Raw genomic sequence first — 17,126 nt, 5'->3', positions numbered from 1 at the left:
TATTTATTTATTTATTTGAGAGAGTGAGAGAGAACATGAGAGGGGGAGGGTCAGAGGGAGAAGCAGACTCCCTGCTGAGCAGGGAGCCTGATGTGGGCTGGATCCCAGGACTCTGGGATCATGACCTGAGCCAAAGGCAGAGGCTTAACCAACTGAGCCACCCAGGCGCCCCCTTAAAATTTATTTTGTAGATGTTTTTGTATTTTCCATGTAGACAGTCATATCATCTAGAGATAACTTTCTTCCTTTCTAAACAATACACACCTTACTGCTGCTTCTTCCCTGAGATTATAGACTGGTTAGAAGTCCTGAATTTGTAGCTAACTTCCTTTCCTGGTTTCAGTTATAGCTACGGAATGTATGGAATAATCTTAAGTTATCTCACATCTCTGGATCTCAATTTCATCATGGTAGTTAGCCCTAGCATGTATCTTCATACTGGTTGTCCCTTGAAGAATTGTTGTGAGAATTAAGAAAATCTTGATGGAAAGTACTTATAATTTCTCTGGCTTTTATGTCTCCCTTTCTGGCACAAGGGCCCTTTTCCTTCTTTTAAACTTAGCTACATATTAAACAATTTCTGTTAAATCTTATCCAGCATTTCTGTGTTTGTAGCAGGATGGGGCCTATTGGCATCAGCTCATTTCTCCAAACTCCAGGAAGTCGTCTAGGTCAGTTTTCCTAATGTTGTAATCTAAGTATGACTTGTACCAAGTCACCTGGGATGCTTGTTTAAAAAGGCCTATTCCTGGACACCCTAGGCCAGACCAACTAAAATAGATATGACTCTGAGGAATCTGCATTTTAAATGAAAACACGGCACCTTTGCACATTAAAGTTTAGCAGCCACCTTTTTGAGATTTCCAAATTAGTGCTCTAGGACAGAAAAGACAACCAAAGCCTTCCAATAGAGTAGGGAGTAGAATGCCAATTTTATAGCTTTCTTCACTGGATTTCCATATGTATAAATCCTCAGTCTCACAAATGTAAGGGGAAATCCTCAAAATGCTAGAGTAATTGTGCTTTTTCCCTGAATTTCAGAGCATTGTTGACTTTCTGATAGGTGGATACAGTACGCAGGAACGGCATGTGTCCACTCTGGTAATGTAATCCAACTGGTATGTGATCCTTGAACCAGCTCTGAAGAGAGCTCAATGGAAGGACATGGCTATTTTTATACCTTTCTACACACTAAATCTGTTAACCTGAGGTAACACTGAGTATCTCATATAGTCTGAAAATTAGCCTCAAGTTAATCACAAAAAGGAATTCCAAAGCACCCTGACCAGTGACAGCAGCATCAGAAAAAACCCATGGTGATAACTATGAAGCCCACATATACCCGCATGTATTCATTCTGGTCCACCTATGAACATTCTAGTCACTTCAACACAAAGAAATGGAAAGACATTCCATGCTCATGGATTGGAAGAAAAAATGTTGTTATAATGTCTATGCTACCCAAAGCAATCTATACATTCAAAGCAATCCCTATCAAAATACCACCACCATTCTTTGCAGAGCTAGAACAAACAACCCTAAAACTTGTATGGAACCACAAAAGACCCCAAATAGCCAAAGCAATATTTTGTTAAGATTTATTTATTTGAGAGAGAGAGAGAACACGAGCAGGAGGGGCAGAGGGAGAGGGAGAAAGAGAATCTCAAGCAGACTCCCTGCTGAGTGCAAAGCCAGATGCGGGGCTTGATCCCACAACCCTGAGATCATGACCTGAGCCAAAACCAAGAGTCAGATGCTCAATCGACTGTGTCACCCAGGCGCCCCCCCCCCCACCCAAAGCAATCTTGAAAAAGAAAAACAAAGCTGGAGGCATCACAATTCTGGACTTCAGGTTATAATACAAAGCTGTAGTAATCAAAACATGGTACTGGTACAAAAATAGACACATAGACTAATGAACAGAATGGAAAACCCAGAAGTAAACCCGCGATCATATGGTCAGTTAACCTTCAACAAAGCAGGAAAGAATACGCAATGGGAAAAAGATAGTCTCCTCAGAAACCGGTGTTGGGAACCGGACAGCAACATGCAAAAGAGTGAAACGTGACCACTTTCTTACACCATACACTAAAATAAATTCAAAATGGATGAAAGACCTAAATGTGAGACCTGAAACCATAAAATCCTAGAGAACACAGGCAGTAACTTATCTGACATTGGCTCTAACAACCTTTTTCTAGATATGTTTCCAGAGGCAAGGGAAACAAGCAAAAATAAACTATTGGGACTTTATCAAAATAAAAAGCTCTGCACAGTGAAGGAAACAATCAACAAAACTAAAAGGCAACCTATGGAATGGGAGAAGATATTTGTAAATACGTATCCAATAAAGGGTTAGTATCCAAAATACATAAAGAACTCATAAAACTCAACATGCAAAAGACAAATAATCCAATTAAAAAATGGGCAGAAGACATGAACAGACATTTCTCCAAAGAAGACAGCCAGATAGCCAACAGACACATGAAAAGATGCTCATCATCACTCATCATCAGGGAAATGCAAATCAAAATTACGATGAGATATCGCCTCACACCTGTCAGAATGGCCAAAATCAACAACAAAAGAAACAACAAGTGTTGGCAAGGATGTGGAGAAAAAGGAACATTAGTGCACTGTTGGTGGGAATGCAAACTGGTGCAGCTACTGTGGAAAAGAGTATGGAGGTTCCTCAAAAAATTAAAAAAAAGAACTAGCCCTACAATCCAGTAATTGCACTACTAGGTATTTACCCAAAGAATACAAAAACACTATTGTAAAGGGATACATGCACCCCGATGTTTACAGCAGCATTATTTACAATAGCCAAGATATGGAAACAGCTCAAATGCCCATCAACTGATGAATGGATAAAGAAGATGTGATACATATACACACACACATACATACACACAAGGAATATTATTCAGCCACAAAAAAGAATGAAATCTTGCCATTTTCAACAACGTGGATGGACCTAGAGAGTATAATGCTAAGCGAAATAAGTCAGTCAGAGAAAGACAAATATCATATGACTTCACTCATATGTAGATTTTAAGAAACAAAAAAAATGGGGCGCTTGGGTGGCTCAGTTGGTTAAGCGACTGCCTTCAGCTCAGGTCATGATCCTGGGGTCCTGGGATCGAGCCCTGCATCGGGCTCCCTGCTCAGCCGGAAGCCTGCTTCTCCCTCTCCCACTCCCCCTACTTGTGTTCCCCCTCACGCTGTCTCTCTCTCTCTCTGTCAATTAAATAAATAAATAAAATCTTAAAAAAAAAAAAAAGAAACAAAAAAAATGAGTAAAGGAAAAAGAGAAAGAGGGGCAAACCAAGAAACAGATATTTAACTATAGAGAACAAACTGATGGTCAGCATAGGGGAGGTGGGTGGTGGGATGGGTGAAAGAGGTGATGGGGATTAAGGAGTGCACTTGTCCTGATGAGCACTGGGTGATGCATGGAAGTATTGAATTTCTATATTGTACACCTGAAACTAATACAATACTGTATGTTCCCTAACTAGAATTAAAATAAAAACTTCAAAAAATGATAAAAAAAAATTCTAGTCACTTTACAGTGACACAGTTCTTTACCAGATCAAATAATTAGATTTCTTCTCTGTGTTTTTTTCTCTGAGTTGATCATAAGTTCAACTTGGTTGTAGTATTTTGTTTTAGTTCTAATTCCACCCCTAAATAACTGCTGAGTTGGGCATAGAGAAGCCCCTCTACAGAGGATTAAAGAAGCTGAGCAACACCTGTCAGCAGAAAGAATTAGGACTCAACAGGGAAGCCCACACAGTGACACAATCATCCCCATTCCACACAGAAGATGAAGAATAATCAAGCAAGTGGACCAGGAGCAAAAGAAAGTGAGTGACAGGCATTCCAAACCACATGAAGTTACTGTTGATTTTTTTTAATGAACGTACTGCATGGAGCACTGGGTATTATACGAAAACAATGGATCTTGGATCACCACATCAAAAACTAATGATGTATTGTATGGTGACTAACATAACATAATAAAATTTTAAAAATTAAAAAAAAAAAAGAAAGAAAGTCCTCAACCGCTTTCAGTGGTGTAGTACAATGTGCTGATTTGTATATGGATCCTTATCTCCATAACTACAATAACTTAACTTCATAAAACACTATACTTAGTGTTCTGATTTCTTATAAGTTTCAAATATTTCAAAAGTCAGTACTTCATATTTCTTACAAAGAGTTATGCTCCTCAAGAGTAGAGACAATGTTTTGGAAGAAAGAAGGCTTTCAATAAATGTTTGTAGAGCTGCCGTCAAGTACCACACCTGACACTGGATGGCAGTAAACATTTATAAAAGACAAAGGGAAAAAGGCCCTTTTCACCTCCCAACCACCCCCACCCCCACCCTCAATATTTGTTTCCTATTGCTGCTCTAACGAATTATCACACCTTTAGTGGCTTAAAACAATACAAATTTATTATCATATACTTCTGTGGGTCAGAAGTCCAACACGGGTATCACAGGGTTGAAACAAAGCTGTCAGCAGGGCTAGGTTCCTTTCTGAAGACTGTAAGGAACAACTTGTTTTCTTGCCATTTCTGGCTCCTGGAAGCTGCATTCCTTGGCTCATATTCTCCTTCCTCCATATTCAGAGCCAGCAATAGCCTGTTGAGTATTTCCCACATGACGTCACTCTGACATTTGCTCTTCTGGCTCCATTTTTAAGGTCCCTTGTGATTATATCAGACCTACCTATGTTATCCGGGACAACCTCCCTATTTGATGGTCAGCCTTAATTCCATCAGCAACCTTGATCCTCCTTTGCCATGTAAGGGAACCTATTCACAGGTTCCAGGGATTAAGACACACACACACACACACACACACACACATCGGGTGGCCATTATTTGCCTAGCACACCCTCTCAAAAAAATAACCAATGATTAAATCATCAAAGGCATGGCAGCAATGACAGGAAGAAGTCATATATGCATTTCTTTTTCTTTACTGTCAATCTCTCTTCGTCCTTTGTTGTTTAATATTCTAAAGAGAGCTTTCCAGGGCAAACTAAAGATCAAACTATGAAGGTTTTTCCCAAGTTCACAATAACCACTAAGTTTCTCTCCTGGATGAATTCTTAGGTATAGAGAAAGGCTCTACGCTGGGTCCTTTCCTAATAAAACTCTTTAAGAGTAAGCAATGATCTGTCACAAGAAGTTGTCTCACAACAATGATACTTTAAGGGGATTTCCCTTCAGCATGAATTTCCAGATGTCAAGCAAGAGGATTCCTCAGGCCAAAAGACTTTCCATGGTAGTTACATGCAAAAATTCTTTCCCTAGTGTGAGTTATCTAATGTCAAGCGGGGAGGGCTCACTAGCACAAGGCCTTCTCACATCTCTTCCCCTCACCCTCCCTAGCGCAAACCCTCTGGTGCTGAGGACTGAGCTAAGGCCAAATGCTTTCCAATACCATGTGCTCCTCAGGCTCTTCGCCAGTGTGGTTCCTTGTGGCTCTCCTGCCTTCTCTGGCCTCAAAGGGTTTTTCTCCAGTATGAGTTGGTATGCAAGAGAAAATTGAAGCAGTGGGTGAAGGCCTCCCTACATTCTTTGTGCTCACAGGGTTTATCTGCAGGTTTATCCCAATCCACCGGTGCTGCGTGAGGTGTGATCTGTCCTCGAAGGCCTTTTCACACCTGATACCTGTATGGCTTTTCCCCAGTGTGGACGGTATCGTGTTGGATGGGGGATCTGTCCTGGCAGCCATAGGGCTTTTCTCCAGTGTGAATGTGCTGGTATCACACGAGATGTGACCCATGGATAGAGGCCGCGCCACACTCAATGCTCTCAGAGGGCTTCTTGGTGTCCTCCTTGTGTAATAAGCTAAGGAAGAGCTGTCACAAAAGGCTTTCCTGCATTCCCTGTACCCAAAGGGTTTTTCTCTAGCGTGCATTATTTTATGCTGGACAAAAGCAGAGTGGCATGTGAAGGCCTCTCCACATTCACTCCCCTCATTGGGCTTCTCCTTAGCATGGAGAGCGTCAAATGAGGTGTGCTCTGTCGAGAAACTCTTTGTGACACTTGTTGTGCTCACAGGATTTCTTTCCAGAGTCAGTCTGCTGATGTTGAACAAGGAGGAAATTCCTCTTATCCCCTTCCCCGAAGTCCTTGCATTGGTAGGAATTCTTCCCTGGATGAAGCATGGACACTTTTTTTTTTTTTTTAATTTTTTTTTAAAGATTTTTTATTTATCTATTTGACGGAGAAAGACACAGTGAGAGAGGGAACGCAAGCAGGGGGAATGGGAGAGGGAGAAGCAGGCTTCCCGCAGAGCAGGAAGCCCGAGAAGCATGGAGTCTTTACTTGGTCAGGATGAACTCTCTTCATAGGCAGAATCTCCTGGAGAGAACTGCTGCCATAAAACCCTTGAGAGCATGCTATCATCTGTCCCCAGACTGTGGCATTCGAGGCTCATTTTCCAGGGAGTGTCTTCTGGAGGATTGGCCATGCTCTCAAGCACCTTTCCTGCATTTCTGAAGGCCCTTCCTTGCTGATCTCTGGCTCATCCCACTCTGGAACCCCCTGAGGCTCCCGGAGTCAGGTGTCCTTGGAGCAAGGCTCCTGAGTGGTTGGCTCTATGGTGTCAGGTTTTGCTTGGTTGCCTAAAGGGAATCTTGTATATAAAAGGTGGCTATTAGGAGACAGAGAAGAAGCAAAATTACCACTTCAGGGGGAAATGAAGATGAAAATATAGTCTCTGTGCCTGCTGTGTTTTGACATTTCTGAAGCCTCCGTTTGCAATTTCTTTCTTTTCTGATCCTTGGATTTCTGACATCTTTAAAGGGAAATCCAGGAAGATAGGCTCAGGCAGGGGACAGAGGGACTAGAGTGAAAACTGCTCCTTGAAGTGCAGATTGGGGATGAGTGGATATCATCTCAAAGTCAAGGGCCATCTTCTAAATTGAGACTCACTATACTGGCCAACTTTTCCTTCCTCACCAAAGCCTGAGAGGCTGGGATAATGAAATGAGTGGGGCAGGTGTGACACGTGAGCTGCACTCGCGGAATGGTAGCTTCTTCTCTTGACACTGAACCCACAAGAAAAGGGGGGAAAAGGAACAGCTTTTTCCAGATGCCAGTGCCATTTGATGAGTGGTCTGTGCATCCTCTACAGTCATCTCGTGTAACTGGAGGATCTTGGTCCATACCATAGGAAATGAAGAACAGCCCTGGGAGGTAGGCCTCTGGGAACAACCAAGCTTTAAACCTTTTTTTTTTTTTTTTAAAGATTTTATTTATTTGACAGAGAGAGACACAGCAAGAGAGGGAACACAAGCAAGAGGAGTGGGAGAGGGAGAAGCAGGCTTCCCACGGAGCAGGGAGCCCGATGAGGGGCTCGATCCCAGGACCCTGGGATCACGACCTGAGCCGAAGGCAGACGCTTAATGACTGAGCCACCCAGGCGCCCCAGAGCTTTAAACCTTTAACTGAGACTGTGTTTTCCGCTAAAGGATACCAAGTGGCAGTAATGGTAAATGCCTTCTGGATGCCAGATTCACCTTTCTTCTTGGAAAATAGTTCATCACCAAGGGCCCCTGCTGTGGGGGCTCTGAGGACCCTTTGACCCCTGGGCCAGCCAGCTTCCTTCTTGTGGAAATCTGGGATAAGGATCTCAGATTGAGGCCAGCCTATGATGGGCACTGGGGTGAGAAGGTGAGGGAAAGAGAGGCTCAGGTGGCCCTTTCCTGCCTCCAGGATGCCCATGCAGGAAAGCGGGACTGCAGAGAGAGACGACAATAAGGATGTAGAACTTGCAGAGAAAAGTAGAGGCAAGGAATCTGGGGGCCTCAGAGAGTTATCTGCAGCAGAAAGAGCCAATCAGCTGCATAGAGAAGACACACAGAAGCCATGACAAGGTGTATCGTGCAGTATCTCCCCATGCCCTTCCAATAAATTCTCCCTTTGTTTTGAACCATTTTGAAGGGGACTGTGATCCTGGTCCCACCTATCCTTGCTAGACACACAGGGAGACCAGGCAGGATATAAGACGCAAACAAGGCAGAAACTGTGGGGAGGAGAGAGGGAAGGTCCTCATATTGTCTGGCCTAGCCAGGCCTGAAGTGTGAGGGCAGAAAGAAAGAGACTGCAGGCTCCCCCCAGGAGGCACCTTAAGTGAAAACCTACCCAGTGAGAGGTTATCCAGGTCTGCAGCATCACCTCCTGGTACAGGGACCTTTGGGCTCAGTCTTTTGGGCCAGGACCTCCAAGGGAAGGTCATGGCCACATCCTCAATGGTCGCTGAGCCCTAGGAAGTCAAAGAGAGGCAAGGATTAGAGTCTGTCACTCCGTTGCTGGAAAAGATCCAGGGGTACCCAAGGTCCGAATCACTGTGCACCTCCTGAGGGCCTTGCTCTGTGCTGGGCTCAAGGGGGCGGTGGATGCTGCCTTTGCACAGAATGCAATTGTGTTAGAGTAAAAAGTCTGCTATGGGGGAAGCCAGTGGAGAATGACAAAAGACGATAACACACCTCAGTGTCCTGAGAGGCGCAGAGAGTATGCACTCGAGGACGTCAAAGGAGGAAATAATAACAGTAATTATCACACCAATGATGGTAACAGCAGCTGCTGCTGAGGCTCATTGGTCCTCGCTGTGCACCTGACTGTGCTGAGTGCCCACTTGCCTGCTGTGTGACCTTGGGGAAGTCACTTCATTTCTCTGAGCAGCGAATTCTGCATCAATAATACTAATCATTCGCACTTCAGCAGGCTGTTGTCAGAATGCAAGAGAAAATGTTCATAAGGCAGACACTGGAATGCCTGGCCCATGTCTATGCTCACTATGTTTTTACTACTTGTATTAATCTTCCTACAGCCAAGGTCAACACCATGATCATCTCCATGTCACAGCCAGTGTTCCGAGGCTCAGGGAGATCTAGCAAGTCAAGCAGAATCACATATCTAATAAGTGGAGATCTGAACCTAGGTCCCTCTGGCTCAGGGTCTATGTGTATAACCCCCATGCCCCTCCATCACTACAATAAGGGTGAGATGAACACGCAGCAAACGATAACAATAGTACAGTCTTGCCCACTGGGACATGTCTCAGCAGCTGGAAGGGGCCCTCAGCAACCACACCAGCCCTCTCATGCCTCCTTGAACAACCTATGTCCCTACCTTTGCCCATGCGGTTCCCTCTGCCTGAAATGCTCCCTATGCCTTCCTCATTAGGATGCCTAAACCCATTCTGCAAAGTTGACATCAGGTGCCATCCCCAGGCCTCCCCAGCCCACTATGGGTACTATCATGGTTAGGAGTGGAGGCTCTGGTGTTTGGCATACTCAGTTGGAGTTTCAGCTATTTAAGAGCTGTGTGACCTTGGGCTGGTAACTTGACTTCTCTGAGCCTCAAGTTTCTCTTCTGTGAAGGATAAGAACAGAATCAAATTCTACGGAGGTGAGAGTTAAATGAGGTGGTACAGAATAACTGTCCCTCAGTGCATATCAAGGGCTCACGATGAAGGCCAATACTTTATGGTTGTTTTGTTACTACTATTTTTCCTATTTACTCCATCAGCACAACCTGGAAAAGCTCAATCTAGCCTGCATCTTTGCTTTTGTAATTGTGCCAAATTCCCTGCACAAAAATGCCAAAATGAGAGCAGGCTGGGACAGCGGCTATTTTAGCTAGAACTGCCAGGAAAGGCCTCATCAAAGAGGTGATATTTGAGCAGAGCCTGGAAGGATGTGAAAGGGCAGCCAAGGAGAGATCTGGCAACAGTGTCCCCATCAGAGGCAACTCCAAAGGCCAAAGCTGGGAGGAAGTGGGAAAGAGTTTGACACATTCAGGTTGGCCTGGCTGGATGGCAGTGAGCAAGGGAAGAATAGAAGGGGACAAGGTCGGAGATGGTCTCCAAGGATGGGACTTTCCAAGGCATGGTAGGGAGTCCGTGAAGGGTAGCGCTGTGCACTCATTTACTGAGCACCTGTTACAAACCAGCACTGCTCTAGGCCTGTGATAGAGCACAGAGACAAGCTTACATTCCAGGGTTGGAGACAGATCATCTACAAGGAACTAAACAAAAGATCAGGAGAATCCTAAAGACAACAAAATAAGAGTAAGGAAACAAGAGACTGGGGGCAACTTTCCATGAGGCAACCAAGGAAGGCATCTCAGAGGAGGGGACGCTGGATCAAGCCTGCAATGAAGTGGGGGATTGGATTGAACCATGTGACAGCAAAGATAAAAATAAGGCAAGACCTGACAGCCATCAGGGCTGTGATGAGAGTAAACAGGATGGCTGCTAGAGAACTGAATGGGCCTGGTGTATGTTTACATCCAAACTATAAACTGAAACTGGGTTCAAACTATAGCACTGCCTCATACCAGCTGCACAAACTTACAGAAGGACTCAACCTCCCTGTGCCTCAATGTCCTGATCTGTCAAATGGGCACAATGGTACCCGTCCCATAGGGCTGTTGTTGATATCAAACACTTTAGTACATGTCAAGTGTGGAGTATCAGCTTTTACTGTCTACAGGATTAACACCTTGGTGCAATGAGGTGATGAGCCTTTGAAAACGTGGGTGGCTTTCCTGCTTTTAAGCATTTAAGTGGATGTGATAGTTAATACTTGATTTTAATGGGCGCCTGGGTGGCTCAGTTGGTCGGGCAACTGCCTTCGGCTCAGGTCATGATCCCGGAGTCCCGGGATCGAGTCCCACATCAGGCTCCCTGCTCGGCGGGGAGTCTGCTTCTCCCTCTAACCCTACCCCCTCTGCGCTCTCTCTCTCACTCTCTCTCTCTCTCAAATAAATAAATAAAATCTTTAAAAAAAAAAAATACTTGATTTTAATCAAATGTTTAGAGGTAACTTTTCAAACAATTAGTAAGAATTTGTGTGAATTTAACTAGCTAAATCTGTAAATTTAAATTTCTATTGTGTGTTTCTATTTAGAGAAATGTTTAAAGAAGCAATCATTTCCTAAATAAGTATATAAATTCTTGGTGGGGGGTGGGGGGGGGAGGGGGTCTAAGCAGGCCAGTGAGATACTGGCTCTTTCAGCAATGTAGCCTGTATGTACTCCATGGTCCCCTGAAAGAGAACCTGCTCAAAGAAATGTCCATTAGAATACTGGACCAACCCTCCTGCTGGAAGAGCTGGAGAAGCTGATGCACCCTTGCCCTGGTCTGGCCTAGGCTGTTCCACTGACCTAGCTAACTCTTCCCTTGCTCACAGGGATTAAACACAAGGTCCTGCTAAGCCCACAGGGCAGTGAATATACACCACCCCACAGCCCCGTCTCTATCCCTGCCTGGCTCTTTACCCACTACTCCTTATCCCTGGCCTACCCTCCCCCAGATAATAGCCAGAACCCAATGGGACTGAAGGCCCCCTCCTCTCTGGAGGCAGCCTCACGGATGTCCAACCTTGTGCCTACCCTCCAGCACTTCCATCTCTCACTTCAGACCCGTTTCAAATAACAACCTTAAGGTTCCCTCTCCTAAATCCACTCCCCAAGCTATATCCTGGTCCAGATCTAAAACTCCCTTGGACATCCCCAGTGTAGACCCCTCCTGGAACTTCAGACTTGCTTGTCCATCTGTCCATCTCTTTCTTTCTCCCCCTGCCCCCCCCCCCCACACACACTCTTCTGGAACATCTCAGAATCACCAAGTCCAAAATGCAACCTCTGGTCTTCCCCTCTGCAACCTGCTCCCTCCACCCAACTTCTTCATCTCCATTCTCCCAGATGTTCAGAAAAAAAAAAAAAAGAAAGAAAAGAAACAACAAAAAAACACTTCGGGTGGTCCTTCACTCCCTACTTTCCTTCACAGCCTCTGATGCAGCAGTAAGTGGGCTCTATCCCTAAGCTCTCTATCTGTCCTCAGGGTACTTTGCCCTCCTCTACTGCCATCACTGGTCTGGACCCCATCCTGACGCTCCTGGACTCTACTGCTGCAGTCTCCTCATTGGTCTCCCTGCCTCCACCTTCATCGCCAGTCTCCCCCTACCCCCAATCTCCCCTGAGCAACCTTTGGGGAAACTTAAAATCCTAACGCAGATCGTGTCCCTGTTGTGTTCACAACTCTCCATGGCTTGTAGCGCCTTAGGAAGAAAGGTCCAGCTGTTCAGGTGCCTTTCTGCCCCTCACGCTCTATTCCATGCAGACACCGCACGGATGCTCGGCTTCCCTGAAGGTTTCCCAAGTGCTCCCTACCCAGTCGCACAGCCAAGCCTTTGTACATGCTCGTCCTTCAGCTGCAATGCCCCCACACCTTCTCCCACTGGCTGTCAGAAACGGGACCTCAGCCGGCGCCCTCATTGGGAGCTTAAGGATCGGGAGGTGGCGTCGAGCGGGTGACCACCCGGGAATGACAGCACGCACCTGCGCCGGGTCCAACAGCGCAGCCGCCGCGTCCAACAGCGCAGCCGCCGCCATCAGAGCCTGCTGGCGGAGTTAGGCCGGGAGAGACGGGGGCGGGGGGAGCAGTGGGGGGGGGGGGGGTGGACCCGAACTCCGTGGTCCCCAGCCCGGCCCCCGCGGCGGGTGACACCGGGCAGCGACACTGCCGAGCCTCAAACTCGGCTCTGTGCAGTGAGGACAACACTTTCCCTTCCGTCACCTCGGGTGTGACACAGCGCTCCGGCGCCTGGAACAGATAAAATAACCGCCGCGAGGACAGTGCCAGAAGTCCCGCCCCGACGTAGCGCGTAGTGCACCGGCACGTCCCTCTTCAGCTTCTTCATTGGCCAGCAACGACGCTGCTCATGGAGGAAAGCCTTCTGGGTGTTGTAGTTCCCCAGCGCCAGGCAAAGGCCAAGGGTCTGGGAGCCTAATAAACATGAACTCGTTCAATACAGTAGTCTCAGACAGGACCCTGGTTGCGAAGACGGAGGAGGCATGCAAAGGGTTCCTGAAGCAGATAGGCAAGGGTGTGTCCTGCCTCTGGTTCCCTCAGGGAAACAAATCTCCCCTGCCTGTATAGTTAGAAATTGTGTTCCAAAGTAGCTAGCAACACCGTTTTATCCAGATATGTCTTACTCTATATCCAATTCATTTGACACATAGGAGATGTACCTGGGGAAAAAAAGTGACTCACCAAGAGCCATTTCCTGGGGGGATAGTGGCTGCCATGGTCACAGTCAGCGACTGTGGAAAAGGGGCCATCTGAACCCTGAGTAAAAGTTTGGGACAACATGATTTCATCGTCTTGCTGGGAAGTGGTTATAATTTCACCTGAAATCTCAGTGACAGGGTCTGCAAGGGAGTTGAAACTATCCCAGAAAAACAGTTGTGAAATATCTACTTAATTAAAGCTACTAATAATGATTATGCTATGAGAGTGGCAGAAATAGCTCTGGATAGGGCGCCTGGGTGGCTCAGTTGGTTAAGCGACTGCCTTCGGCTTAGGTCATGATCCTGGAGTCCCTGGATCGAGTCCCACATCGGGCTCCCTGCTCGGCAGGGAGCCTGCTTCTCCCTCTGACCCTCCCCCCTCTCATGTGCTCTCTCTCTCTCTCATTCTCTCTGTCTCAAATAAATAAATAAATAATCTTTAAAAAAAAAGAAAGAAAGAAATAGCTCTGGATAAACGTATCTGTGACATATGAAAAGGCTAGGATCTCATTTAATTTGACCAGGGAACACAGAAGTCTGAGAAGCTGAGGACATGGTTACACTGGAAACCTGGCTACTCTGAGGCTTTGACTTTCTAAAGTATGATATATATTTTTTTAAGATTTTATTTATTTACTTGAGAGAGAGAGAGATCAAGAGAGCGGGGGGGTGGGGCGGGAAGGGGCAGAAGGAGAGAGAGAAACTCAACCAGACTCCGCTCTGAGTACAGAGCCCAAGGCGGGACTCCATCTCACCGCCCTTGAGATCACTACCTGAGCCTAACCCAAGAGTGGGTTGCTTAACCAAATGGGCCACACAGGCACCCCTAATGTGTGATATTTTAAATCATTCTTGAGAATACAGAGCAATACCAACTTGAAGAGAGGCGAAGTGGGAATTCAGGGAGTTTTCAGAATGGTAATGACCAAGTACTCACACAATTACTCGTAAGTAACCCATTGGTTTGATAACTTACCTTCTCTCCACAGATCCCTAAATTTTGTCTCACTCTCAAGCTTAAGCAGGCACTGTGATGCAGTTCATTCCTGGCTGTCCTCAAGAGACACATTTCCTGTTAACCCTGCACTCCCATCCCCACCAAATCATGCAGGCCACTCACCCCCACAGCTTCCCATCCCTGGCAAAGTTCCTGCTAGCCCTGCTTACCCTTCCCTATTAAAAAAAAAAAAAAGCCTTTTTCTGCTCAATTTTGAGGTGCCGGTGGATCTTGTGGTCAGAGCATTCTCCCTATTACAACAGTCTTTTCAAATAAATTCTTTCTTTACCTAACTCTGAATTTGTTTTATTATTTGACAGCTTTATAGAGCTATGACTCAACACAAGATTGGACCTCACTTACAGAACCCTGTCATACCTGCCCAATATCTAATGGCACCTTGCAAATTCTTTGAACTCCTCTCTTGTTCATGAATTTGGGAATCCTTTGGTAAATTCAATTCTCAAACCAGTGCTCTGGGCATCATGTCTATGCACAGTAAGGAGTTACTTTGTTTGGGTAAAGAATTTTTTCTTTGGCATTTTGAGGTCTCATTCCCTAACTCATGCGAAGAAACCTTCCCTACTCTTCTGTGTGAGGACTCCTTCCTTTTCCTTTGGGAACTGGGGGAGGGAATTTCCTTGGCCCTTCAGACAAGAACTGTACCAGGTGAATAATCAAGCAGGACTATTTCCTGGCTTCTTTAAGGTCTTATCTCTGATTTCATTGACTAATACCATGGGTAACTCTCACTCTATGTTCCCTGCTGACTATCTGCCCCACCATTATGGCATTAATTCAGTTCAATATCTTCAAAAATGGCAAAATTTTACTATAGACAATTTAGAATTTCAATGGCCTCTTTGGGAAACATGGGATCTCCCCATACTGGATCATCAATTACCTATCCCTTCCTATCACCTGCCCCCCCATCCTCCTTCCTCCTTTTCATGACCTTCAAACTTCCCTTCAGCTCCCTTGAATCCTTTGATCTGTCTGTCCCCCATTAACACTCCTACCTCCTCTATCCCTCTATCCACTTCTGCCAAACTTTTTCCATCCCCCTTGGGCCCTTCAACATCTTATAGTCACTTAAGCTCTAGGCCCCCCTCTCCCTTTTAGGAGTTCTTGAGGGGCTCAGGGACCCCAAGAGCAAATACCTAATGCTGAAAAAGCTAACTGGAAACAGGCTGGATGTTTTATCAACTCAGATGAGCTTTAGACCCCCAGATGGTCACTTGGTATCTCCTCAGTCCCTTGCCGAAGATTTAATCCACAGCCTCCATAAGATTACACATCAGGGCAAAGAAAATTTTAAGGGTCTCCTCCACTAATATTGTTGGGGATGCTTCAGCTCTCATTATGAGTAGATAACTTCCACTTGCCCCATCTACCAGAAATGCAGTCCTGATTTTTATAAAAATGTAAAGGTGTCCAAGAGCAAGAGCCAACTCTTTTTAACCAATGAGTTAAACATTTTAAATTAAAGCTGTTAGTTCTCTATTTGTGTCTGGCTGTATAGGTATTGATGTATGTTCTTTTCCTACCCCCAGATAGTATTAACATATTAGATTATAAAATGTCTTAACTCTATTTTAATTGGCTTAAAGATAAATAAGCACTTCTCTAAATTAAATATTCCTAAAATTCACAAAAATTAAAGAAATTTAACATCTAGGATTTTTAAAAATATTCTTATGGAAACTAACCCAAATATTTTTTAAAGTTTTTATTTAAATTCCAGTTAGTTAACATATAGTAATATTAATTTCAGCTGTACAAGATAGTGATTCAACACTTCCATACAACACCAGGTGCTAACCCAAATATTTTTATTATTATTTGTTTGTTTAAGAGAGAGAGAGAAAACACACATGCACATGCGTGGGGTGGGGGGTGAGGGAGAGGCAGAGAGAGAGAGAGAATCCTAAGCAGGCTCCACCACCCTGAGATCATGACCTGAGCCGAAATCAAGAGTCAGAAGCTTAACTGACTGAGCCAGCCAGGCGGCTTCAACCCAAATATTTTTAAAACTCAAGTTCACACAAATAAATCTTGACAAACAAGACTAGTTTAATATTATTAGTTTAATAAAATCAGGTATGTCTTCTGAGTTATCAGGTTTAGATAAAATATAAGCAGACTTTTTTATTCTATTTGTAATATTCTTCCTAAACTTATACAGGTTTACTGATTGAATAAACTAACACTACATCTATTAAATATTTAAGATTATAAAAAATGTAAATGTGTATTTAACCAAATTAAATCATTATCCTGACAAACTTTATTTTAACACTAATTATGTTTTGTAATATGTCAACTTGAAAACAGTTTTCAAAATCTTCTGGTAAATTAAAACCTCAGAGTTATGCTAAATTAATTAATGAATATTTATTAAATAAGTAGATCATTTTTAAATAAGATAAATATTGAAATGTTAATTACTAAGCATACTTTTAAAGCTATATGTATTTGGGCCTATTAATGAATGTGTTCATTTTTGCCTCACTGAAAAGTTGTACTATAAGAGATAGTTATGGCTATAAAAATTGTAAGATGTATATTCATAAGCTCTGGTGATCTGCTACAAAATACTGGTGTATGACAGAAAGTTCACAATTATCCACCTCCCAGTTTTCTCTAAAATAAAAGTTACTGTGGATGAATGTTGTAATCAATATATGTGAGTGAATTTCTACTGGTAGCGATAATAGCATACAAGAACAACTTTGTATTCAAAGTAAAAAAAACACCTTTCTCTGTTCAATTTTGAGACACTTGCAGAACTTGTGGCCAAGCATTCTCCCTATTGCTGTGGTCTTTTCGAATAAAGCTCCTTCTAACATAAATCTAGATGTTTTTACTTGACGGTAAAAATGAACAGGAATTCTGCTGTTTAATGTTTATTCCTATTTAACAGATATTAATTAAACCCCTACTGTGTTTCAGGCACAGTTGTGGGTGCAAGGGACACATCAGAAACCAAAAGACATAGACCCCTATCCTCACGGGGCTTATCCT

General features: G+C 44.3%; 1 long non-coding RNA gene across 1 annotated transcript in view; it reads right to left on the bottom strand.

Annotated features, from left to right (window-relative positions):
- Positions 1-12,399, bottom strand: part of LOC144380589 (uncharacterized) — a 268,334-nt gene extending 255,935 nt beyond the window's left edge. Inside the window, exons 1-2 of the long non-coding RNA XR_013444796.1 lie at positions 12,374-12,399; positions 8,171-8,291 (exon numbers count right to left, since the gene is read on the bottom strand). This is a non-coding gene — a long non-coding RNA (uncharacterized LOC144380589). The remainder of the gene's footprint in view (positions 1-8,170; positions 8,292-12,373) is intronic.
- Between the last annotated feature and the right edge of the window lie 4,727 nt (positions 12,400-17,126).

This window comes from Halichoerus grypus, chromosome X, assembly GCF_964656455.1.
Source record: "Halichoerus grypus chromosome X, mHalGry1.hap1.1, whole genome shotgun sequence".
Lineage (NCBI taxonomy): Eukaryota > Metazoa > Chordata > Mammalia > Carnivora > Phocidae > Halichoerus > Halichoerus grypus.
The sequence above is the reverse complement of the archived record's forward strand: the minus strand, read 5'-3'. Positions and strand labels throughout refer to the sequence as shown.